The sequence below is a fragment of the Sus scrofa genome, chromosome Y (genome assembly GCF_000003025.6).
Source record: "Sus scrofa isolate TJ Tabasco breed Duroc chromosome Y, Sscrofa11.1, whole genome shotgun sequence".
Taxonomy (NCBI): Eukaryota; Metazoa; Chordata; class Mammalia; order Artiodactyla; family Suidae; genus Sus; species Sus scrofa.
This window is the reverse complement of record NC_010462.3, coordinates 2,141,227-2,167,289: the sequence shown is the minus strand read 5'-3', so window position 1 is coordinate 2,167,289 and position 26,063 is coordinate 2,141,227. Positions and strand designations below refer to the sequence as shown.

Sequence of the window (26,063 nt, the reverse complement as noted above, 5' to 3'; positions counted from 1 at the left end):
TCTCCCCAATACTTTTTATTTATTTATTTATTTATTTTATTTATTTATTTTTTTAGAGCTGTACCTGCAGCACGTGGAGGTTCCCAGGCTAGGGGTCCAATCGGAGCTATAGCTGCCAGCCTACACCACAGCCACAGCAACCCAGGATCGGAACTGCGTCTGTGACCTAGACCACAGCTCACTGCAATGCCAGATCTTGGACCCACTGAGTGAGGCCAGGGGTCGAACCGGCAACCTCATCGTTCCTAGTCTGATTCGTTTCCGCTGCGCCATGACGGGAACTCCCCTAATACTTTTTAAAAAATCTGTAGCCCAAAGGCAATGCTTCATCAATGCTTTGTACATAGATGGGTGAATGGATGGATGCAGGTTAGCTGGACACCTGATGGAAACATGAAGGAATGAATGAGAATGAAAATAACAATAGGTATGTCAGAGAGAGAGGGCTTTGAAGATGAAGGAAAGACGTACATTCTCCTAACTGTTGAGGTCAGGACACACACAAGAAAAGGAGATTGGATAATAAAAGATGGAGGAGACATTTCCAGTGGTACAGACGTGAGTCATGCAAATACCTTTAATACACAACATCACAAAACATCCCACCTTTGACTCCAACAGTGAGTACCTAATACAGTTGCTCTGTCCCCAGTTGTAGAACACTCAGACAACCTATATTTTTCTGATCTTCTGCACTGCTTCAGATTGCTTCTGTGCAAGAAAATATTCTTTCAAGGATAAACAAGCAACGAGTTGCTTTAACTATTTTCCAGCTTGAGAAATCCTACACATTAATTCAGACAGACTACACAAATGATAGACCTATACCTCTCCAATGGAGCGAATGGCGCCATGATAGAGGCTTTTGAATGATTTGAGAATTTTTTTTCATTCCATGATTTCTATTATATTCTGTTCTCCAGTAAACAGAATGCTAGATTTGTGCAGCATACATTTGCTTTCCTGATATTGGAAGCCTCTGAGGCTTGCCCATTGGCTTAAATTTATAGAAAAATCATGACTAAACCGTGGCATTCAGCTTCTTGTATTAATGCGTCAGTAGAAAGCATTAAAAAAGAAAACATGGAGTTCCCATTGTGGCTCAGGGGTAACGAGCCCAACTAGTATCCATGAGGATGCGGGTTCAATCCCTGGTCTCGCTCATTGGGTTAAGGATCCAGCGTTGCCATGAGCTGTGGTATAGTTCGCAGATGTGGCTCGAATCCCACATTGCTGTGGCTGTGGTGTAGAAGAAAGAAAGGAAGGAAGGAAGAAAGAAAGAAAGAAAGAAAAAGAAAGAAATAAAAGTAAAATACTCTTGATGCTGCGCTTACCTGCTTATAGAGTGAGACTGTTCTTTGGAAAACAAAGGGAAAATGGTTTAAAAATCCAGGTTCTCCTGGCAAGGGTCTCCTCTTGGGTCCATTAAGAAGGCAGGTAAGGAGTTCCCTGGTGGCTTAGTGGGTTAAGGATCAGACATGTTCATTCTTTGGCTCTGATTGCTGCTGTGGTATAGGTTCGATCCCTAGCCCGGGATCTTCTACATGCTATGGGCATAGCCAAAAAAAAAAAAAAAAAAAAGAAAAAGAAAAGGTTTAAAAACAGAGAGAAGTGATTCAGGTGTTCTGTGCAGTCCTTCAGGCACCTGTTTTGATTCTTATGAACGAAGAGACGAGTTGACAGTCCTTAACTTGCTTTCATAGCCCTTGTGAACAGAAAAGCATTCTTCTTGTCAAGTATTTCCTACGGTTTAGTGGTTTCCTCTTTCTCTCCACCTTATCTACCACCCCTGCCCACCCCCCACAGCCCACACTAGCCCACCAGCAAGTAGGCTGGATAAGCCATCTGGACAGCTTTTATCATCACCAATAATTTCTGAATGACAGACTGTTATTTCCCAGAGAAGGGTTTTTGTTGAGACTCAGTCTTGTGGATTTTCAGAACGAAATGTTTCCATTTGATAATTTCAAGCTTGGCCAGCTCTCAGCATCATTCCGTCAGGTAAATACGAGCCGGAGGAAGGAAGGCTGGTGAACTCATTATAGGTAAAGGGACATTAAAAGGATTTTCTCTTGCGGAGTTTATCCAGCTGGATTTATGGTTGATCCCGTAATTGCTTTAATAGGGGTACCTAATTCAGAGCTGCTCTTCAAGCATCCCTCTCCCTTTGATACTCCTGAGAGACTCCAGGACTTACAGATCTTTTGAGTTATAATCACAAGAATCAACGTGCAGCGGGTACCCCAGAGACTGTGGTGGTCGTGAATTAACAAGCCAAGTGCCGGTGTTGCGGTGACGACTTGGAGGGTGGGTTCTTAGGTTACATGACACAGAAGATCAGTTTGAAGCATCCGTTTTGTTCTTTCTTTCTTTCTTTCTTTTCTTTTTTTTTTTTTTTGAAAATAAAGCATCAAGAACAAGTAACCACCTGGATAAGGGAAGGCTCTGGGACCCATTCAGGATGTTATTGATGTTTTTGGAGATGACGTCCAAGAGGAAGAGTTGGCATTGCATGGAGGTAAGGCAGATCCCTGCAGACCATTTGCAGAGCTGCTTCAAAGACAGTCTGACTGCCTAACACACCAGCACACACAGAGTGTTCTCAGGGTGCCTCTTCCAGACTGTTAGTGGGTATTTGTTATGGTTGGGCGTATTCAATGCCCTGTCTCCCAAGTCCTATGTTCAGATCCTGATCAGCACCTCATATTATGACTGCATTTGGAAATGGGCTCTTTAAAGAGGTCCCTAGGGTAAAATGAGGTTATCAGGGTAAGCCCTGATCCCACAGGACAGGTGTCTTTAGAAGAAGAAGAGATCAGGACACAGACACAAACAGAGGGATTACCCTGTGAGGACACGGGGAGCCAGATGGACGTCTCCACGCCCAGGAGAGAGGCCTTGGGAGGGTCCAGCCCTGCCCACACCTGGATCGCAGATTCCAGCCTCCAGGACCCGTGAGACAAAAAACGTCTGGGGTTTAAGCCGCCCTGTCTGTGGTCCTTTGTTATAGCAACCTTTGTAAACTAACACAAAAAGTAGTCCCCCTTGCTAAAAAAGGTTGAGAAGACAGACTAAATTACAGTTCAACACGTGTGTTTGCTTTTTTTTTTTTTGATTGAAGTTTAGTTGATTTACAAAGTTGTATTAGTTTTCTGCTGCACAGCAAAGTGATTCCATTACATACTATGTATATTACATATGTATATTTATTTATATATTATTTTCTATATTCTTTATGATTTTTTTTCTGTTATAGTTGGTTTACAGTGTTCTGTCAGTTTTCTACTGTACAGCAAAGTGACCCAGTCACACATATACACACATTCTTTTTCTCACATTATCCTCTATCATTCTCCATCACAAGTGACTGGTGTCCTATACAGCAGTATCTCATTGCTTATCCATTCCAAAGGCGATAGTTTGCATCCATTAACCCCAAATCCCCATCCACCCCACTTCCTCCTCCTCCCCCTTGGCAACCACAAGTCTCTTCTCCAAGTCCATGATTTTCTTTTCTGTGGAAAGCTTCATTTGTGCTGTATATTAGATTCCAGGTATAAGTGAAATCATATGGTATTTGTCTTTCTCTTTCTGACGTACTTCACTTAGTAGGGAAGTCTCTAGTTCCATCCATGTTGCTGCAAATGGTGTTGTTTTGGGTTTTTTTTGGCTGAGTAATATTCCATTGTGTATATATATCACATCTTCCTAATCCATTCATCTGTCAGTGGACATTTAGGTTGTTGCCATGTCTTGGCTATTGTGACTAGTGCTGCAGTGAACATGTGCGTGCATGTATCCTTTTCAAGGAAAGTTTTGTCTGGATATATGCCCAAGAGTGGGACTGCTGGATCATATGGTAGTTCTTTATTTAGTTTTCTGAGGTACCTCCATACTGTTTTCCACAGTGGTTGTACCAGTTTACACTCCCACCAACAGTGCAGGAGGGTTCCCTTTTCTCCACCCTCTCTCCAGCATTTGCTATTTTCTGACGTATTAATTAATGATGGCCATTCTGACATTTTCCATATTCTTTTCCATTCTAGGTTATTATAAGATATTGAATAGGATTCTCTGTGCTCTACAGGAATTCCTCATTGATTATCTGTTTTTATTTATAGTTGTGTGTATCTGTAAATTCCAAACTCCTAACTTATCCCCCCCACATATTTCCCCTTTGGCAACCATAAGTTTCTTTTAAAAATCTGTCTGTTTCTGTTTGTAAATAAGTTCATTTGTATCATTTTAGATTCCACAAATAGGTGCTATCATAGGATATTTTTCTTAACTTCATGTAGTGTGATAATCTCTAGGTCCATCCATGCTGCTGGAAATGGCATAATTTCTTTCTTTTTGATGGCTGAGTAATATTCCATCATATATATGTACCGCACCTTCTTTATCCATTCCTCTGCTGATGGGCATTTAGGTTGCCTCCACGTCTTGGGTATTGTAAGTAGTGCTGCAATGAGAACATTCGAATGCATGGATCTTTTCCAATTAGAATTTTCATCTTTTCTGGAGGTGCCCCCAAGGAGTGGGATTTCTAGATCATATGGTGGTTCTATTTTCAGTTCTTTGAAGAACCTCCATACTGTTTTCCGTCGTGGTCGTATCAGTTGACATTCCCACCAACACTGTGGGAAAGCACCCTTTTCTCCACACCCTCTCCAGGATTTGTTATTTGCAGGCTTATTAATGAGGGCCGTTCTGACCAACGTGAGGTGGTACCTGATTAGAGTTGTGATTTGCATTTCTCTAATCATTACTGATGCTGAGCATGTGCTTTGGGGCCATCTGTATGTCTCCTTTGAGAAACATCTATTTGGATCATCTGCCCATTTTTTTGAATGGGTTTTTTTGGGGGGTTTTTTTGGTTTGTTTGTTTTTTTGATATTGAGCTCCATGAGCAACACATGCTTTTCATACTAGCATTTTGCACAGTATTGTGTCTTGTGAATCCGGTTATCATGCATAATGGTTTGCAGACTTCTTTGGCCATAGATCATTCTACCACAGAGAATTCTGAGAAAATTTGTTCTAATAAATCTCTTTTGGGAAACATCATCATACAGAAAGGTTCTCTAAACGCAATGCCCGTTTCCCGCACATGCCCTCTGTTTGCATATCAACTTTTCCCCGTATCCCATTTCATTTGTTTGTTTGTTTAGGGCCACACCCACAGCACATGGAAGTTCCCAGGCTAGGGGTCCAATCAGAACTGCAGCTGCCAGCCTACACCACAGCCACAGCAACACGGGATCTAAGCCACATCTGTGACCTTCACAGCTCAACGCACTGAGCAAGGCCAGGGATCGAACCCGCATCCTTAGGGATACTAGACAGATTCATTAACCACTGAGCCATGCAGGGAACTCCCCCATTTCATATTTTCTTTTTTAGTTCAGTGATCCAGCAGGATGAGTGCTCTGAAAGGCGAAATCAGACCTCGTGCTTTCATTCACAAGACACGTTTTCCAACATAAATGAAGACAGTTGCCTGCAGGTTTAAAAGAGTAAATGTAACCTCTCATACAGTTCTAGTGATTCGACGTTGACCACACCTTCCTAAAGATTCCTGGATCCAAAGCATTTGATGAAAGGAGGTAGAAAAAAAAATTTTTTTTAACAGAGAAAGAGATGAAGAAATAAGTGAGGGAATTTTAGGCAGCTTTTTGAGGCATTTGCGAGCTTTGGGGTCGATTCCTGCTATGCAGAATCCTGTCTAGGAAAGCTGGATAACCCATCTGAATCCCAGTTTCTTCATCCTCTCAGTGAGAGAAGATAGAAGACCCAGCTTTGCCTCTCAGGATTGAAGACAGAATTAAATGAGCTGATGAGACTAGGGAGCCTGGTCTGGTAAATCCTCCGTGAGCTTAGTGTGATTTCTCCAAACCTAGTTTATCTTAACCCACGAAGGGCTGGTACAGCCGGCTTGCAAGTGCTCTCCTCTGAAACTGCCCTGTGCTTTTCACTGCATATACTCACATTTTTATTAGAAACTGACTCATAAGAACATATTGCCTAGAGCATAGTCATAACTAAGGGAACTGATCAAACCACGCTTCTCGTCTCCACATGAAGGTACGTACCATCAAAACCCCAATTGGGAAAACTCTGGAACCCCCCCACACACACACGTTTACAAAGAAACTTAGAACATCAAAATGAGGTCTTGTTGAACGCCACAGGGAACTCTATTCAATCTCTTGGGATAGGCCATGATGTAAGTTAATCGGAGAAAAAGAATGCGTATGTATTCATTCTTTTGTATATGTTTGTGTGCAAGTATGTCTGGGTCACTATGCAGGACAGCAGAAATTGACACAATACTGTAAATCAACTATGATCTGATTTAAAAAACTACAAAAAAATTTTAAAAAATATCCCATGGAATGTATATATCTCTATCTCTATCTATACACATATAGATATAAAACTAAGTTACTTTGCTGTACAGAGGAAATTGACACAACACTATAAATCAACTATACTCTAATACAGACTATAAAAAGAAACAAAAAACCACAAATGTATCTCAGTGAATGTATATATACACATGACTGGATCACTGTGCTGTACAGCAGAAATTTGCACAACGTTGTAAGTGGAGTCTAGGAAAAAAATTTTAAAGTATCTCAAAAAATAGTGGTGTCCAGAAATTCCTCATAGAGACCAGCCAACTTGATTAAATATGTCTCTGGAATATCCGTCAGGACCCAGTGGTTAACCAACCCGACTTGTATCCATGAGGACGTGGGTTCGATCCCTGGCCTCGCTCAGTGGGTTAAGGATCCAGTGAGCTGTGGTGGAGGTGGCAGACGCGGCTCGGATCCCTCATTGCTGTGGCTGTGGTGTAGGCCAGCAGCTACAGCTCCGATTCGACCCTTAGTCTGGGAACTTCCATATGCCACGTGGGTAGAGCCCTAAAAAGACCAAAAAAAAAAAAAAAAGTGTCTTACTGGAAGTAACCTATATATCACAGAAAACAAAATTTGCTTTGCAACCGCAAGTCTATTCTCCAAGTCCATGATTTGTTTTCTTTGTGCCGTAGATTAGATTCCAGATGTAAGTGGTATCATATGGCATTTGTCTTTAAAAAATAATCATAAAAAAAGAGAAAAAAGCGTATCCTTGGCATGGTAACATGGTTCCCTCATTTTGCTGTATGTCCAAGTCAGTATTTCAAATATAGTTAGATGTTTTGTTTCATTCTACGGTTTGCTTGGACAAGCGTTTTTGAAGCCTCAACAAGCGTTTCTTGTAGCTTCTCCCCCCACAGCCTGAGTTCATTTTCGTGCTTAATGTCCACATTTTTGTTGAAAAAAAGGCTATTATAGCATGTCTTTTGACAAGCCTCCTTAGAAACCAGTCGGGAAACTTACAAGACACAATGTATCATTCAGGGCAGCATGGGTATACATTACAAATATAAGCTTCTTTGTGCCAGATTTAACATTAAAACCTTTCATGGGGTCAGTCATTTTCCAGAGCAAATGTATGTCCACAATAGCCACAAAAAAGAAAGCAATCATATTCTGGCAGTTCGGCCCCAGCCACCCTTTCACACATCGGTCTAAGATAGAGGTTACAGAACGCCCAGCTCACAGTGTTGAATTAGTCTTCATGGTATTTTGTTTTATTTTTTTCTTCATGTAAGCTTTTCTGTGTGTGTGTGTATAAATAATCCAATTCACATGCAATTGCAAGAAAAATTCGATACTATGTCCCCTTTACCCATTTTTTCCTCATGGCAACTCCCATCTTTTAAAAGGTACTTGAGTTGCATTTAAAATTGTTTAAACTTGTGCGAGTTCTCTGATGGCTCAGCATGTTAAAGATGCAGCATTGTCACTGCTGTGGCTGGTGTTCGGTCCCTGGCCCGGGAACTTCCACGTGCCACGGGTGTGGCCAAAAAAATAAATGAAATGGTTTCAATTTTGACTTTATGATGTAACTTTTTGTTTCCATTCAAAAGTAGATCTGGAAATACAGACCTATAATTTTTTTAAGTTTTTTTTTTTTTAACTCAGTGGATTTTACTTGTTCGATGATCACTCCAATTTTACAACATTTGCATTTGAGACTCTAGGCTCAGGGTCACTCTGTGAGATGTTTCAGAGCAAAGGAAACTTGGTTGTGTGTCTGAGGAGTAAACAGATTAAGACTGTTGAGCATGCAAGCTGGAACTGGCTTCTGGTCCTAATGGATGCAAAGAAAGGCAATGAAATCCAAAGCCTGAGAAAAGAATCACTGCCTCACATCTCACACAATACCTTGAAAGACACACATCGGCGTTCCAGACTAAAAGGGAGCTGGACAGACAGTAAACATGCTAAGGTTGTGCTCCTGGCCAGATAGCAGCAAGGATGAAGGAAATCTTTGAACACTTCTAAAATTTCCTTTTCAGTGTAAGCCCAGACCTGTATGAGTGTGAGATGAGCCCCATAACTATTGAAGAGCACTTGGGAGTTCCCTGGTGGCTTAGCTAGTGAAGGATCAGGCATTGTCTGTGCAGCAGCTCAGGTGGCTGCTGTGGCACAGGTGCGATCCCTGGCCAGGGAACTTCCACATGCCCTGGGCACATCCAGAAAAATAAAAGGAGCAACCAACTTATAAAGAGCCTTTCTGAAGGGAGCATCTCCGAAGTGGCTCAGGATCGCTTTTTCAGTGATGTTGGAGCAACCCATATCTGGTACCTGGAATCTGCAGAGTGCACCTGCTCCTTCTTCTGTCCTAGGAGTCAGCCTATGGAAGCGTCCCTCTTAGCTACTTCAACCTCCTGTGCTGTACACAGAGAGGCGTTTATGGGTGAGATTTTTTTCTCCCTACAATGCACACAGGCAGCTTGCTTCTCCTTTCCGTACTGTTGCGAGTAATTCTTGGTATATGGCTACTGGTGTGGGAAGCTGTTTGCTGTCGTATTCACCCATTAGATGGTAGATCACAAGAAATCCATTCATCTCCATTTTACCATATCCAGTCTCTCTGGTTTCGCTCAGTCTTGGGAGTGGCTTACGGCATCTTCTTTCAGTATGTGATTTGGAAAATGCTGCCTCTTGGAACTGGTTCTCGTTTCTGTTAACAGATCATCTTACTACATGGAAGATTGAATTCAGTTGGGCGTGTTTTTAAAAAGGCGCTAATGTTCTCAAAATAGAAATAGACTTCTGGAGTTCCCGTCGTGGCGCAGTGGTTAACGAATCCGACTAGGAACCATGAGGTTGCGGGTTCGATCCCTGCCCTTGCTCGGTGGGTTAACGATCCGGTGTTGCCGTGAGCTGTGGTGTAGGTTGCAGACGCGGCTCGGATCCCGCGTTTCTGTGGCTCTGGCGCAGGCCGGTGGCTACAGCTCCGATTGGACCCCTAGCCTGGGAACCTCCATATGCCGCAGGAGCGGCCCAAGAAATAGCAACAACAACAACAACAAAAAAAGACAAAAAAAAAAAAAAAAAAAAAGAAATAGACTTCTAGGAGTTCCCTTTGTGGCTCAGCGATTAACAAACCTGACTAGGATCCATGAAGATGTAGGGTTCAATCCCTGGCCTCGCTCAGTCGGTTAAGGATGCTGTGTTGCTGTGAGCTGTGGTGTAGGTCACAGATGTGGCTCAGATCCTGCGTTGCTGTGGCTGTGGTACAAGGCCGGCAGGTGTAGCTCCAATTTGACCCCTAGCCTGGGTACTTCCACATGCCACAGGTGCAGCTCTTAAAAAAAAAGAAAAAGAAATAGACTTCTACTTAACCTTAAATACAGAAGAAACACATAAACTATAATGTTGTTTTTTCTCCTGACACAGATGTTTATATTTGTAATTGAAAGATTAATCTGTCTTTAGATTACCCAAGAGGCTGACAAGAAGCTTAACTACTTTAAATAAATTTTTAAAAAGCACTCCGGGGTAATTATAAATAGACAGAAGGGGTAATCAGTCTTTCTGAACTTTTGTTAAGTTATGTAGATTCTGGATCTTTAATTAATTAATGGATATTCTATGATAATAATGCTATTTCTTTTGCTCTTCTGAGAATGAAGATATGAGAAGATGCAACCCCAAATCCATGATGACTTACATTTATTTTGTCTATTTTTACAACTCATTTATTCTATTATGTAAGCGGTTTCCTGCTTTTTTTATTTTGAGCCATTCATTTTTTTGTTGGGAGTGGAAAATTGGATTTTAATCTTTTAATTTGCCCTCTCTTCTATATGGATTGAGGAAGCTGACTTTTTTTAATAGTGATTTTTATTTTTTTCCATTAGAGCTAATTTACAGCATTCTCTCAATTTTCTCCTGCACAGCAAGGTGACCCAGTCACACATACATATATACATTCTTTGTTCTCACATGATCATGCTCCATCACAAGTGACCAGACATAGTTCTCAGTGCTGTACAGCAGGATCCCATTGCTTTTCCATTCCAAAGTCTATAGTTTTTCATCTATTAACCCCAAATTCCGTGACGCTGTTTTAACAATAATTTTTTTCTAGGAAAAATGCATGGCTTTCTAGGCTATTTTTCTTAACACTAAGTAGATGTTGAATACTAATAATAGCAAGGCTAGTAATTGTAGGTAAATCCCATTACTGGACTTTGATCAATTGGTGGATTTTGAGAAAAATAAATGATTATACTTTCCAAAAGAACCAATTGTAATATAATTGTTTATGGATTTTTAAGTCAATGCAAATTTTTTTGTCAATTTTTTTTGTGTGTGTGTTTTTAGGGCTGCACCTGCGGCATATGGAGGTTCTCAGACTAGGGGTCTAATTGGGGCGGTAGCCGCCGGCGTACGCCAGAGCCACAGCAATGCAGGATGCGAGCCATGTCTGCAAACTACACCACAGCTCACGGCAACACCCAATCCTTAACCCACTGAGTGAGGCCAGGGATCGAACCCACGTCTTCATGGATACTAGTCAGGTTCGTTACCACTGAGCCACAACAGGAACTCCTATTCCATATATTTTCCAAGTTACTTTACAACTATAGCCTTCACTAACCATGGTGGTCAGTTTATTTCATCTCAGGGTACATGCAATTTCGTAGGACATACTTAATCAGAATTTACTCTGTTCTGCATCAGTTTAAAAATCACGTTGGGGCATCTAATTGTGGGGTGCTCATTCCACAGCGATAGTGTGGTAGGTAAAGTTTTTAGGGTCCAGTTGTGTATTTTCTAGAAACCCTATGTCTTGGCCTTGTCACCAGAACCTTTTCAGTTCCATGTCTTTCACGGCAAGGAAGTAGGTCACTTCCCTAGCTGGTTTGGGGGTCTTTTTCTCCAGAGAAAGGAAAGTCCTTAATTCATTCAGTATTGTGTGAACTGGAACAAGCCCTGCATATCCTACATCGGAGTTCTTGGGGATGGCAGGCTGTTGCCTTTCTGTGTGGTTTTCTGTTGTCACTCACCTCCCTAAGTCCACTCCACATGTGTAATACCTACGAGGAGAATTCTGACAGAGGCTCTGGTGTCTCCTGTTTAAAGCGAGACTTAAGAGACACTCTACGAACAGACTATCAACCTGGACTTTATACCCAGTGAACAAAGAAGAGAGCCCATGTAACTGACCAAGAAGCTTCGTCATGAAAGCCCATTTTCGACTGTCAGCAGCAGGCATATTTTAAACTGGGGGCTCAGCCAGCAAGATCGGGAGCCATCATGCCATGTTCTTTTTCTTCATCCCTTGTGTGTCTCGGATCCCTGCACCTGCGAATGCGACGCTCATGTCTCAGGTGGTGAACACGCACTAAAAGGAAAGGAAATATTTAAGAGAGATGGTTGATGCCTTTGTGTAAGGGGCACTGAGTGTGAACGGAGGCAAGAGTCCACAGGTGTACCTTCCGTGGAGAAGGGCACGGGAGGGAACCAGCATCCTGGTAGAATCTGTATGCACTCTATTTGTTGGTATTTTTATAAACGATCCACCTAGGCATGTCTCTGTCAACAGCTGAAGGGGACAAGCAGTGGCAGTGTGTCTCCTGGGTGGAACTGTTTGCAGGGAGGTTACAAGCCATGCATTTTAACGTGCTGTGAGCAAGGTATGCAGGACTGGTGAGAACACAGCTTAGCTGCTGGGGATTCGTGCATCTTTGTGGCTACTTCTTCCCAGCAGAGTGAGGTTTGGCTGCAAATGTTCATACTTTCAATGGTTTTCCTCCTCCTAAAGCATTATTTATTGATTTATTTATTTTTTATTCTTTTCCATGATGGTTTATCACAGGATATTGAAGTTAGTCTCCTGTGCTCTCCCATAGGAGACTGAATTCCCTTCTCTGTGTAATAGTTTACATCTGCAACCCCCAAACTCCCAGTCCATCCCTCCCCCACCCACCTCCCCGTTGGCAACCCCAAGTCTATTCTCTATCTGAGAGTCTCTTTTTGTTTCAGAGATAAGTTCGTTTGGGTCATATTTTTCTCTTTATTTTTATTTATTTATTTTTTTGGCCGTGCCCATGGCATGTGGAAGTTCCTGGGCCAGGGATCCTTGAACCCCTAGGCCACAAGAGAACTCCATCATATTTTTAGATCCACGTGTAAGTGATATCATATGATATTTGTCTTTCTCTGTCTGACTGACTTCACTTAGTATGTTCATGTCTAGGTCCATCCATGTTGCTGCAAATGGCATTAATTCATTCTTTTTGATGGCTGAGTAATATTCCACTGTGTATATGGACCACATCTTATTCATCCATTGTCTATCAATGGATATTTAGGTTGCTTCCACGTCTTGGCTCTTGTTCTTGGCTAGGGCTGCAGTGAACATGGGGATGCATCTATCTTTTCCCTTTAGAATTTTCATCTTTCTTGGATATATATGATCATCTGTAGGTCCATCCATGTACCAGCAGATGACATGACTGAAAAGCACTTTAAATTGCCTAACCTCAAGCTAAATTTCTAGAATAATAATGTGCATGGGGGTCGTGTAACTCCCCAGTGACCCCTCTGAGGGTGGCTGTTGAAAGCTTGGTTCTGCTTTGAGGCTCTTGAAAGAGTACCACTGAACAAACCATCATGAGCAGAAAGAGAAAATTCACATACCTCCTTCCTGTGGCTCCTCAAGAGAGAGAAGATCTGGAGTGTGTGAGGTAGGAATCTAGGATGCCTGGAGGCTGGGCTGAGCATCAGCTGAAACCATAGTCCCTTAGGAAGCTAAAGAATACTTTCAAATTTCTGGATGAATTAACATCGATTCCCCCAGACCAGTTCTCAGGCTTTCAGCAGCCCCAAGTACCAAAACATAAGACACAGAAAATGAGACACCAGAAGGACCATAGCTGAGTCACACATTCTCTATTCTCTATGAGGACCACAAGATAATGGGTCAAAACTCACATGTCATCTAAGAGGATAACTCTTAGGCAAGAGGGAGCCCAACGCTCTAGAAATAAGGACATGAGTCATCACTAAATGCCTTTGAGTGAAGCAATGAGGGTCAGAACGGAAAATGCAAGTAGCTGGGTTTGGGAGAAAGGGAATCATTTGGGGAGGGGTTGTAAAAGGGATGCAGGCTTTTAAGCAAGTATATCTCAGGATGACAGTGGCTTCCAGCTGTTTGCCTCTGGGAAACAAGGAAAAGTTGATGCAAATGAAGGTGGTTTCCACAGCAGGAGAAATGAATCTGCTTGCCAAGACAAAGAAGCCTTGGTTGGAAAGAGAGTTCTTTTGCATCCCCACTTTGAACTTGACATTTGATGGCTAAATTCACCACTTCTTTCCAAATCCCTCTAAACACGTGAGGTTTGTAAGGTAACTTCCTTCTCGAGGAAGCACCCATAAAAGAAGAAAGCACATATGTAAAAACGTGCGCTGTGTCTGATGGATCCACACCCATATCAAATGCTCAGCTCACTGCGATGTAGCCGCATATGAAGACAGATGCAACACCATCCCTGCCATTGAGCAGGGCAGCAGAACATAAACTTGGGACGAAAGGTACCAACACGAAACCTGATATTTGACAATGGGGTAACATTGTCTTGATGGGTTTTCTTGCGCCCGTTGAATGAAAGACTAGAAGTGTTGCTGAAACTCAGCCTCTGTCTGCCAGTGCTAAACAGAAACACAGAGAGTTTTGGGTGAAGGAGGAAATAAAATAGCTTTTATGGCGTTGCCAGGCAAAGGGGGACACAGCTGGCTAAGACCTTAAAAACTGTGCCTCCCATTGGAAAGAACTAGGGAATTTTATAGTAAAAAGGTGAAAAGCAAGATTTCAGATAAGAATAAGGATTGGGGCAAACATGCGTTCTTCTTTCCTTAGGGGAATCTTAGTCATGGAAGCTGGTTGTCAGGATATCTTGGCCTGATCCTGGTGGGGGTCTCCTGGGTTATCGCCTAGAATTCCAGTCCTGGGGAAAAGGGTATATTGATCAGAGATGAGAACAAACTAGGGAAGTTCCTGAAAAACATCATGTGCTCGTCATCTTCAACCCACAGGCCATTGTGCTCAGGGTGCCTGATCTTGAGCTCACAGGTGATGTGTTTAGGGTACAGTAAAGCCAGGGAGAAGCCCAAGGAAGGGCTCCAAGCTGTTCAGTTTTAAAGTCCTCATGTCTACAAGAAGCATAAGGAATATAACTCTTCTCTTAGGTGTATAAGATGCCTACGTCACGACTGCCCATTGTGGCTCAGTGGTTAGTGAATCTGACTAGGATCCATGAGGACACAGGTTCGATTCTTGGCCTCACTCAGTGGGTTAAGGATCCGGCATTGCCGAGAGCTGGTGGTCACAGGCGCAGCTCAGATCCCGCATTGCTATGGATATAGGCTGGTGGCTATAGCTTTGACTAAAAAGAGAAAAAAGAAAAAATGCCTATGTCATTAAGTGTATCCCTTGAGAGGGAACCAGGATCTTGCCCCAAGGCTGCACTATTGTGTTTTGATGGCTCCTTCCTAGAATCTGCCTCTCCTCCCTTCCCTGACCAGCACCTGTCTGAACCTGCCCCTTGAAACTCAGGGAAAGCCATGGAGGCTGAAGGAGGCCCATTTCCCAAGAGCAAGAAATGGGGGACACAGAAAGCCTTTTGTGCCCAGGAGCCCCATAGGGCCCTCCTCGGTCACAGAAGCAGATGGCTTGTAAAAGGCTTTCCAACTGAAATTTTGTGATCCTCTGGGCCACATAAGGGAATATAACTCACCAGAGCTCAGAAGACCAGAAAGCAGTGATCGTGGGTTGGACCTCAAATCTATGTAGCATCTGGGTAAAGACAGGTGAGTGAGCTCATTTTGTGGGGGAGAACGTTAGCAGAAAATTCTGAAAGAACTGTTTCTTCATTTATTTGTGAGTTTCCCCAGTCTCAGTGCAACAGAGGATGTGCATGGAGAGGTCAGAGCAGTCAAGGATGACACAGGTGCATCAGCCATATTTCATGTGGCCTTGGATGACGTGTCAACAGGTTACTCCTTGATAGGCATAGCCAGGAAATGATGCAATGCCTTAAACAATTAGCGCCCACTCCTTCTGGAATAGGTAGCAATGTGCTATCATATGTGAAGTTAAAATCGTTTATAAGGAGTTCCCGTCATGGTGCAGTGGAAACGAATCCGACTAGGAACCACGAGGTTGAGGGTTCGATCCCTGGCCTCGCTCAGTGGGTTAAAGGATCTGGCATTGCCCTGAGCTGTGGCCATCCAGACATGGCTTGGACCTGGCATAGCTGTGGCTGTGGCTGGTAGCTGTAGCTCTGATTGGACTCCTAGCCTGGAAACCTCTTTATGCCACAGGTGCGGCCCTAAAAAGAAAAAAAAAAAAAAAGTCTATGAGCTTTAAAGGAGCCATACTACCTCTCACTAACAAGATACAAAACGATGTGCTAGAATTCTTCATATAGAGACAAGAAGTTTAGAAACATGTTAACAGTCCAGGGATACTTTGGGAAGAGGGGAGAGTATCAGCCCTCAGAAGAATTACAATAAGTAATGCATCCATGTATCAGCTAAAATTACACAAGTTCAAAAGCAACCAAGAAAACACAGGGAAGAGCTGTACCCACAAACCACAAGAACATAACAGAAAGACGGGGTGTGGCAGAACGGAGCAAACGGACAAAGTGTGCATTAGCCTCAGGGGATCAGATTTTAGTCCAGCTTGCTCTGCCCTGGGTGGAGGTATGGGGGAGGGGTCCAGAGAGGATTTAGGCGGAAAACGCAGTTTCCCTAATCCTGCATAGTTATCCATGTGTTAGGCACTAAAAGGTACCTGTTGCATCTCCAACCACTAACTACAAGGGATTTCTAGATGATCCTCCTTTTGCATGCATCACGCTCTTCTCAACAGAGACAAAAAAACTGAGTTCCGATTTCTCAGTGTCAGCTGTCAAAGTGATTCCTAGAGACTGAGGAATCTTCCTTCACCAGCCTCAGGGTGTCTCCAGCTCAGCACTCCTGGCCTTTGGGATCTGATACATCTTTGCTGTGATGGGCTGTCCTGGGCACCGTAGGATGTTTAGCTGCATCTCTGGCCTTTCCTCCTTCCCAGTCAGACAATGAAAAATGTCCCCAGACATTGTCAAAGTCCCCTGGGGGTGCCCCTTACCAGTGGTTCCCTCTTAGCCACTGAGCACAGCACATTCGGATGATCAAAAGAATGAATAAGCTATTTTTCTAGTAATGGTGGCTCTAAGGTTTAAATGCTAGGCTCCCCCCATTCCCACGACTTGATGAACATAGGGATAATTTTTTGGAAAGTCTAGACATTGCTTTTTTTTTTTTTTTTTTTTTTTTTTTGACTAGGTGGGCTTGGTTATGCAATGAAGGCCCTACCCTCTCCATCAATAATTTGGGACATAAAATTGCAAGAGACAGAGGATGTTTACAAGTTGCGGTTCCTTTTCCATGTAAACACCACTGTGCTCAGCAGTGCTAACTCTGGAATAATGGCTTTCTCCATCCTGTGAGATTTTTCAGAGAAAATTCCTTTCTAAGGTGGGTTAGGGACTCTGTTTGGGGGGGGTACAGGGCGGTGAGGCTTTCCCTTGGAGTCTCTTTCAGGCACTGTCTCAAACCCATGACACACCAGCCCAGGAATGCCATCCAGAGCCAAGAGGAGCCCTGTGCCTCTTCTCTTCCTGGCACCGAGAGCTCACAAAACCCGAGCAGGCGCGCCCGGATGGCATTCTGGGCTGTGGGAAAGCCGTGAATGGGCTCATTGAAGTGCATCCATGAAAATGAGGGCCCTTTGCAACTGGCAGGGCGTTCAAAGGATTCCAGAGGCCATTCTTGGCTGGGGGAGAAAGGAGGCCGTAAGAAATCTAAAAGCCTGAGGATCGCTCTGCTTAACAGGGAGACCAGGAAAGCTGCCCTCTCTCCTCCCCCATAAAACGAAGCTATTCAGGATCCTTCAAACGCCAGGCAGCGCAACAAATCACTTTGCCAAACGTGATCTTTGAAGCACAGGCGACTCAGTGCCTGAGAGCGAGTGCGTCCTTCTCTTTCTGCGCATCCACGGAAGATGCGCTGCCTCTCTGGGGATTTACTCAGGGGCTGCGTAAGCCACGCCTCCCACCCCCGCCCCCATGGGTAGGGATCCAAGCCAAGGTGATGTGCTTTGCCTACAGGCTGTGAAAATGCTTCTGGAACTTCCGGAATCAGGTTCATCTGTATAGTAGAGTGAATGAATGAGATTAAAAGGGTTTTGAGGAGTTCCCTGGTGGCTCAGGGGGGTAAGGATCTGGCCACTGCTATGGCTTGGGTCACTGATGTGGCCCAGGTTGGGGAACTCCGCATGCTGGAAGCGCGGCCAAAAAAAAAAAAAAAAAGAGTTTTGATTTAATCTTGAATGTGGAATTCCTTTGTCTTTTAGAGATAATGAGCTGTGTGGTGATCAGCCCAGGCCTCAGAAGAAGTAGATAAGGGGCAACCTCAGAGCCCTTCACCCACTGGACGCCACTGAGGTTTGTTAGGGTTTGTAAAAAGATGCAGGGTTGGGTGCCTGCAGCTTTTAGGGTTCTTATTGCCTCCTTTTCCTGGCCAAGAATGCCCCCTAGAATCCTTGGAATGCCCTTCTCCCCTCCCTGAAGCTGGATGAAAACATTGGGTTCCCCAGATAGACTCATGAACTATTCATCTCTCACCCCTTTCACCCCTGAGCCCTTCTTGAGCTTGACACGGGCAGTGTTCCCACAGTTCTGATTACAGCATACCACTGCCACCCTGCTGGGCACCCCGTCACCCCTGCTTCCTCCTGGAGTCTTAAATCTCACCACATGCTTGCACTGTGCACATACCAGTTCACCTGCCCTCTCCTTCGTGGAGAAGCTTGGAAATGTTTGGTGCTCATCAGCCCTTTCCTCTCCCGCCAGCAGGACAGGATCTCTGGAACAGGCACTACACCCCATTGTGATGTCCAGACGCCAGCTGGGTTTCCAGGGGCAACGGGGCTGCCCCAGTTCTGAGCCCAGGGGACCCCAGGAGGCAGATGTGCTCTGGGGCGTGAGATCCATTAAGTCCGCCTCAGGAAAGCTGCATCCTCCACACTGAAACCACACCGGCATTAGGACACTCCACCCAGCCTCTGGAAACACCCACCACTGCCTTCTTCTGGAAAGCACCTGCTCTAGTCCCTGGAGACTCGTATTAGGGCAGAATCCAACAGAAGAATTCCGTGGTCAGCAGAGAAAGGTGAGAAGAAGTATTACTTGTTAGGAATGTATGGCAGAGCCATGAATGTGACAGCCCGGGGTTCCATTTGATAATTATGTGAGCACCTGCCCCATGTAACCCAAACCTGCCAGGAGAGGGAAGTTGCAGCCCTGAACACAGATCCTCCTCCTCAGAAACATAAAGCAGGGAGTTTCCGTTGTGGCTCAGCTGGTTAAGGACTTGACATTATCTCTTTGAGGATGTGCGTTCCATCCCTGGCTGCTCCGCGGTTAAGGCTCCAGCATTGCCGCAAGCAGCAGCACAGGTTACACTTACAGATGCTGCTGGGATCCAGCGTTGCCATCCATGACTGTGCTGTAGACCCCAGCTGCAGCTCCAATGCAACCCCTAGCCTGGGAACTTTCATATGCCGCAGGTGCAGCCCGCAAAAAGAAAAAGGCAAAAACAGAAAGCAAAGAAACAATCCGACAAATGCAAAGGATTGGAATTCCGCGTAGCATTTCACTCTGGCAGTCTTTCACGCGTGTATCATTTGCATACGAGACAAAGTTATTTCGATGCCGAGTTTTGTTTTTGTTTGTTTGTCTTAAGAGAAAGACAGGTGAAAAATCAATCAGCACCTGCGGGATCAATACCTGTCTCTCTACGAGGCTGGTTGACCGATCAATACTCCAGATCATCTCCTAAATGTCAAGTGACCAGTTAATTTTCCCCAGCTGCCTTGATTTCAGGCTTGAGTGACACCCCCGCTTTGGGGCATCTTTCCACACACCTGTGCATCAGGAGAGCTTGGCCCCCACACGTGAAGCCCAGGTGACCCCTGTGGTCTCCCATCAGCCTGGGGTCTAGTGAAATTGGGCTGTGGCGAGGCAGTTTTTCCAGAAAGCCTGGAGTCATTCAGAGGGTCTGTCCTGCTAACTGGTGCCAAAAGATTAGATAAGCAAAGAAAGGCCCCTGGTGGCAAAGAGGGGCCAACAGTTGCCTTGTTTTGGATAGATGCCCTGCCCTCCACATCGGAGCCCTGCATAATTATTTAGACACTAAATGAATAAAAGGGTGTTTTAAGCAAAGCGAACAATGGCACCAAAAAAATTCCTCCTTTTGTTACTGGTGAGAATGGCTTCAAAATTATAAAGCAATGGAGTCACAAAGGGACAGAAAGGAAAACTACCACCACATTATTTTTAGATTGGACTCAATCTCTGTGTATTTAGTGAGATGCCAAAGTACATTTTTTTAAATGTTCCTGGGAGTTCCCGTTGTGGCTCTGTGGTTAACAAACCCGACTAGTATCCATGAAGATGCACATTCGATCCCTGGCCTCGCTCCGTGGGTTAAGGATCCGGTGTTACCGTGAGTTGCGGTGTAGGTCGAAGATGTGGCTTGCATCCCGCGTTGCTGTGGCTGTGGTGTAGGCTAGCAGCTACAGCTTCGATTCACCTCCTAGCCTGGGACCTTCCATATGCCACAGGTGCAGCCCTAGAAAAAAATAAAATGTTTCTGCTCAGGTACTATCTCTGTTTTCTATAGGCATCTGGACAATGCCTTGGAAAATAGAATGTACAAGAAGCCTTACGAAATAACTGATATATCTAGAATATCCTGGGGGTGGGGTCGGGATCTAGAATGGAAATATTTCAACCTTTATGTTCAATTACACACCATCATATCCTTTTTTGGGGGGGCCAGGGGGCGGCTGCCTGTGGCATGCGGAAATTCCCAGGCCAGGGATCAAACCACACCACAGCTGCAATCCAAGTTTTTGCGGTGACAATGCTGGATCCTTAACCTGCTGTGCCAGAAAGGGACTCCATATCCACTCGTATCTTAACAGGCTCATTAGTCATCATTAAAGATTAAAAATTGTTAAAAATAAAATATGTAGATAAATATAGAGAGGATAAAAAGTTGGCTGCATTGCACGCTGTTTATTGATGAGAAAGGTTGGTAAAAGGGACTTTTGAAATGAGGACCAGTGAGTATAAATAAAATCATGGTGGACATTGCCCTGGGTTGTGCCTGATTCCTGCGTGTGTATGTGTGTGTGTGTGTGTGTATGTAGGGGAACTGTCTCTTCCCCAAAGGGAATGTTAGTCGAAAGAGAGTCACCACGACAACAATGAAAATGAGCGGGAAAGAGCAGACTAAGAACGTTTCAAGGGAGGTGACAAAATAAAATATATAAATCTTTTCTGTTGACTTATATCTGTTTCTATGACACTTCTCAGCCCCATCTCAGCATCCATGGAGCAGGTGCATCTGAGCACAAGCCTGGTGGACCAGCCGACAAGCCTAAGACAAGGGCACAGGTGAGTGGGAGCTGCTCCCAACAGGTGGAGACACAGGTGCCGAGCAGACTAGGCAGGGAGGCGAGGCCACATCTGTGGAACTCTAAGTGGACCCCTGTGGCTGTGTGCACCTTGCACGTGTGACATACACTGACAGACACACACTCTGTAATTCTCAGGAGACCGTACATCCAGGCAGGGATCTTTCCCTCCTTCAGCTCCCCAGCCTCCCATGAAAATGGCCCTCTCAACCTGCAGGACTAGCAAGACATGAGGATACAGGCTGGATTGAAGAGCAAGCCCATCAAACACAGTGGACATGCAGGGGTGTCCTTCTGCCCTTCCTGGCCTGTGCCCTTGAGCGTTGGGGTGTTTGGGTCTTAAGAAGCCCGCCGTACATACATAGAAACGATGCAATTTAGAGACATCTTTATACCGGGGATGAGACTCATAGGTTCTGCTGATGGGTGATTGTTTTTCTTTTTAAATTATGGTTGATTTACAATGTTGTGTTCATTTCTGCTGTACAGCAAAGTGATTCAGTTACATGCATGTCTGTATTCTTTTCATTGCACTTTATCACAGGATATTGAACATAGCTCCCTGTGCATGCATGCATGTCTGTATTCTTTTCATTACACTTTACCACCGGATATTGAGTATAGCTCCCTGTGCTCTTCAGTAGGACCCTGTTATGTATCCGTCCTATACACAGTAGTTTGCACCTGCTAATCCCAAACTCCCAGTCCATCCCCCTGGGCAACCACAAGTCTGCGCTCCTTGCTTGTGAGTCTGTTTCTGTTTTACGAGTAAGTTTATCTGTGTCGTACCTTCGATGCCACATATAAGTGATATCATATGGTATTTGTCTTTCTCTTTCTCAGTTCACTCAGTATGATCATTTCTAGGTTCAGGTGTGTTGATGCAAATGGCCTGATTGCATGATTTCATTCTATTCTATGGCTGAGTCATTTTCCATTGTGCATATGGACCACATCACCTTTATCCATTCCTCTGTCGATGGACATTTAGGTTGTTTCCATGTCTTGGCGATTGTGAATAGTGCTGCTGTGAACACTGGGGGATATGTCTTTTCCCATCACTCCATGAATCAAATCCAGTTGACAAGCTCTCGTGCATACCTTGTTGGAGGTTCTTGCTGGGCAGGGTCTGTGGGTTCTGCTTTTTCATATCCCCTACTGTCTGCAAAGCCTTCCACAAGTCCTGCCTTGGGTATTATATGGAAAACCCTGAGCTGTTATTTTTAATAGCGTTTCAAAGACTTGAGTGGACGACAGACTTCTCGAGCCTTGAGGGGGGCAGGTAGCTTTCATTGTGGGATGGGATTCCTTCTTTTGTGGGATGGGAGTGCCCTGAGAGTTCACAAGGTGAGGGAGAAAATATAGGGGAGGCGCTGTAGGGATGAAAAGTGGGGTGACGGTCCTGGAAGTAATTATACCAGACACCTCTGGGTAAAAGACAGTCCTCTGGATAGACACAAGCCAGAGATGAGTGAGTTGCAAAGCCTGAGACCCAGCAACGTGGATGGTGTAACGCCCAGAGTGAGGGTAGGAGAAGACCATTGTGGCAGGTTGGTCCACTTGGGCAGAGAGAACATTTATCATTCCTCTGCCTTTGCTTCTCCTCAGCTCTCAAGGATGGGGAGGGGGTGACGCCCTCCCATGCTGGGGAGGGCCCCCTGATTCCCATGCTCGTCTCTTCTGGAAATACCTCCCCCAGACACACCTAGAGTGAACGTTTAGCCAGGTACCTGGGCACCTGTGGTCCCCTCATGTTGACCCATCAAATTATCCATCCCAGCATCCAGTCTCTGCCTGGGTGGTTTGGACTGAACTGAGCTGGGACCACACTTCCCAACACCCTTTTCTTTCTGTTTTCAGACCCCATTCAGTTCCCATCATTCTACCACGAAGGCTTTCCTATCCGTCAGTGTATTCCATATCCATCCCTGCCTTTTATTCTGAAGACACTTGCCCAAGCTTAAACAAAGCAATTATTTAACTTTATTTTTGTTTATGAAAGTCTAGTTGATTTGCAATATTGGGCCAGTTTCTGCTGTACAGCAAAGGGACGAAGTTAAATGTTTAGAGCCACGATCCCATCTTTCCAACATCCCCTTTATACGTGGGAAAACACATGTAGGGGCATGGATAGGAACAGATGAAGAGAATTTGGTCTTCTCCTATAGATGCTTCCTTCTTCCTGTTACACCTTGGCGCCCTAAGATCGTGTGTTACATTTATTTAGAGCACAGTGTTACAATGTAGCATATGCGCTGAGGAAATAACCACTGGAGAAACGATTCGTTCAGATCCCAGGGCTGTTTCACATTCAGCGAAACAGCCAGTTCTCGGCAAATGAGGAAACAAGGATGTCCTCGATGTTGGACCTTCCTGTCGGCTGTGTTCACACTGTGTTCACACAGATTTCACATCAGCCTGGCCAAATGCATTACCTGGACGCTATGGATGCCATTTGCCAAACATATGTGCCTTCTCTGGACGGGGGTTTCTTCTTTAATTCCTCTTGTGACTGCCTGCGGGCGCTCTTTCTGGGGATGACAGGGTTGGGCTAGAGAAGATGTTTTAGCAACAGACATAGGAGAATGTTTGAAAATTGGAGCACCCAGAGCAGAAGGAAATGTCTCCATGAGCCCCTTTGTGGAACACGCAGCAATGCTTTGCAGCCCACAGGAGTTCAAGAGCTTCTGAGCAATTAGAAATCGCCTTCCCCTAACCCATCATCTTTCTTAGAAACTTATTAGGGTGATACCTTAATAAGAATTGTGTAAATGGTATTATTGTTTCCTCCAAATGACTGACTCCTGTGTAACGAAAACGCTTCACTAGGAATGATTTAAGAGAGAAATTACCTCTGGAGCAGAACACAAGTGAAATTCTTTCTGTCACCAAGTGTATAGACTCTAAAGAAAAAGCACATTCATGTATCTGGAGGCTGCCTTTGTAATCATTCACCGATACTGGCCCTCCTGTATAAATGCTCAAAATAATATGTGACCTGGGTGTAATATTCATCCCACTCCTGGGGTTGGGGAGGGGGGTGGTCTGAGGGCAATACTTTTTTTTAACTTTATTTTCTATTAGGGTATAGTTGATTTACAGTGTTGAGTCCATTTCTGCTGTACAGCAAAGTGATCCATTCCGTTTCTTATATTATCTTCCATCCTGGTCTCTCCCAAGAGACTGGATAGAGTTCCCTGTGCTGGACAGCAGGACCTCATTGCTTATCCATTCTCTGTGTCATGGTTTGCATGTACTCACCCCACACTCCCCGTCCATCCCACTTCCTCCCCCTCCCCCTTGGCAGCCACAAGTCTGTTCTTTACCTCTGTGAGTCTGTTTCTGTTCTGCAGAGAGGTTCACCTGTGCCGTATTTTAAATTCCACAGAGCAGTGGTTTCATATAGTCATCTCTCTCAGACTTACTCTACTTGGCATGAGAATCTCCAAGTGCATCCATGTTGCTGCAAATGCCATTATTTTATTCTCAAGTAGAGATTTTAATAGTAGTCACAGCATTACTCCTCAGTGTCACGGAAGTCCACGGGTTCCAGCTTATGGAATAGTTTCACATGCATGACCTTGTTTGATTCAACTGCATTTCCCTGCTTCCCAGCTACCAATCTGCATGCTCTTCCATTGGGAGTTTTGAGGGAGGCACCCGTTGGATTGAAGTTGCTGGGAACAGAATCATCTTTGCTCTGAGATGTTCATAAAAGGAATGTGGTGTGTGGGATCAGCTGGCACATGCATGATGGCAGAGCAGCTCTGTACACTGTCTTTTGGACATTGTCCTGGACACAACAGGACTTAAAGGGAAAAACAGCAGGCAGTACGCAATACCATGTGATCTTCAGAAGGACTTTTCCAGGCAAAGAACGTGTGGCCAGGTTCCCATCATGAACTTGCATTTGATCATCTGCCGAGCAGCAGATTTTAGCAATTGTTGAACAGGCACATTTTGTTTTTGTGGTAGTTTTTTTTTTTGTTTGTTTATTGTTGTTGTTTTGCTCCTTAGGGTTGTACCCGTGGCATATGGAAGTCCCCAGGCTGGGGGGTCAAGTTGGAGCTGCAGCTGCCAGCCCCCACCACAGCCACAGCCACGGCCACTTGGGATCTCAGCCACATCTGCAACCTACCCCACAGCTCACGGCAATGCTGGATCCTTAACCCACTGAGCAAGGTCAGGGATCGAACCCACATTCTCATGGATACTAACTGGATTCATTTCCCCTGCGCCACAAGGGGAACTCCCTGAACAGGTGCCTTTTGTATCACAGACACTTGCGTGCAGTTTTTGGAAGCCCCATGCAAAGCAAGCCCAAACTCATCTTGCCAAAATCATCCTTCTGTGTGAGACCATCAGCATCGTCAAATTAAGTATTGTGTATCAAAGAAAAAAAAAGTAGGCTAGGGAACACTTGTCCTGCTCAATCTCGTCATTGATGTTATGGACAAAAATAATGGATGTGATGTCCAATGTCATCTCATCAAAGATACAAGAAATCGATCAATATCGTGGCAGAAGAGGCGTGACTGGCTTCTTGAGGATGAAGGTGGAGCAGGTTGTAAACCTGAGGTCAGGAGATCCAGCTCTTCAGCTTCTTTGCTGATCAACAATCTTCTTGTGGTTATTAACCTGTTTTCCCCTCTACTCAGCAGCCAGGAATCTGAAAGTGGAGTGGAAAAGCTCTACGATGCTGGCCAGCTGTGAACATTGCTACAGTGCCTTTCTTTCCTCCAACTTGTCCTTTTAGGAAGTAACTCCCAAATGACTGTCTTCACGTTACCTGGTCTATGCTTCTTGAAGCACCGCTCTATAACTATGCCACAGAAAGTACTGTTTTTAATTTTAATGAAGCAGCGTTGATTTACAGTGTTAATTTCTGCTGTACAGCAAGGTGATTCAGTTATATGTATACCTATGTCCATTCCCATGTAGGTTATCACAGAACATGGAATAGAATTCCCAGTGTTATACAGCAGGTCCCTGGTGATCATCTTTTTCCTATACAGTAGTGTCCATATGCCAACCTCAAATCCCCAAGCCATCCTACCCCTCAACCTTTCCCCTTTGGCAACCAACTGTAAGTTTGTTTTCAAAGTCTGTGAGTCTGTTTCTGTTTT

The 26,063-nt window shown here is 44.5% G+C and overlaps 1 long non-coding RNA gene across 1 annotated transcript in view; it reads left to right on the top strand.

Annotated features, from left to right (window-relative positions):
- The window catches only part of LOC110257884, a 254,974-nt gene extending 230,072 nt beyond the window's left edge, over positions 1–24,902 (top strand). Inside the window, exons 6-9 of the long non-coding RNA XR_002340900.1 lie at positions 2,409–2,518; positions 17,809–17,899; positions 18,311–18,626; positions 20,837–24,902. This is a non-coding gene — a long non-coding RNA (uncharacterized LOC110257884). The remainder of the gene's footprint in view (positions 1–2,408; positions 2,519–17,808; positions 17,900–18,310; positions 18,627–20,836) is intronic.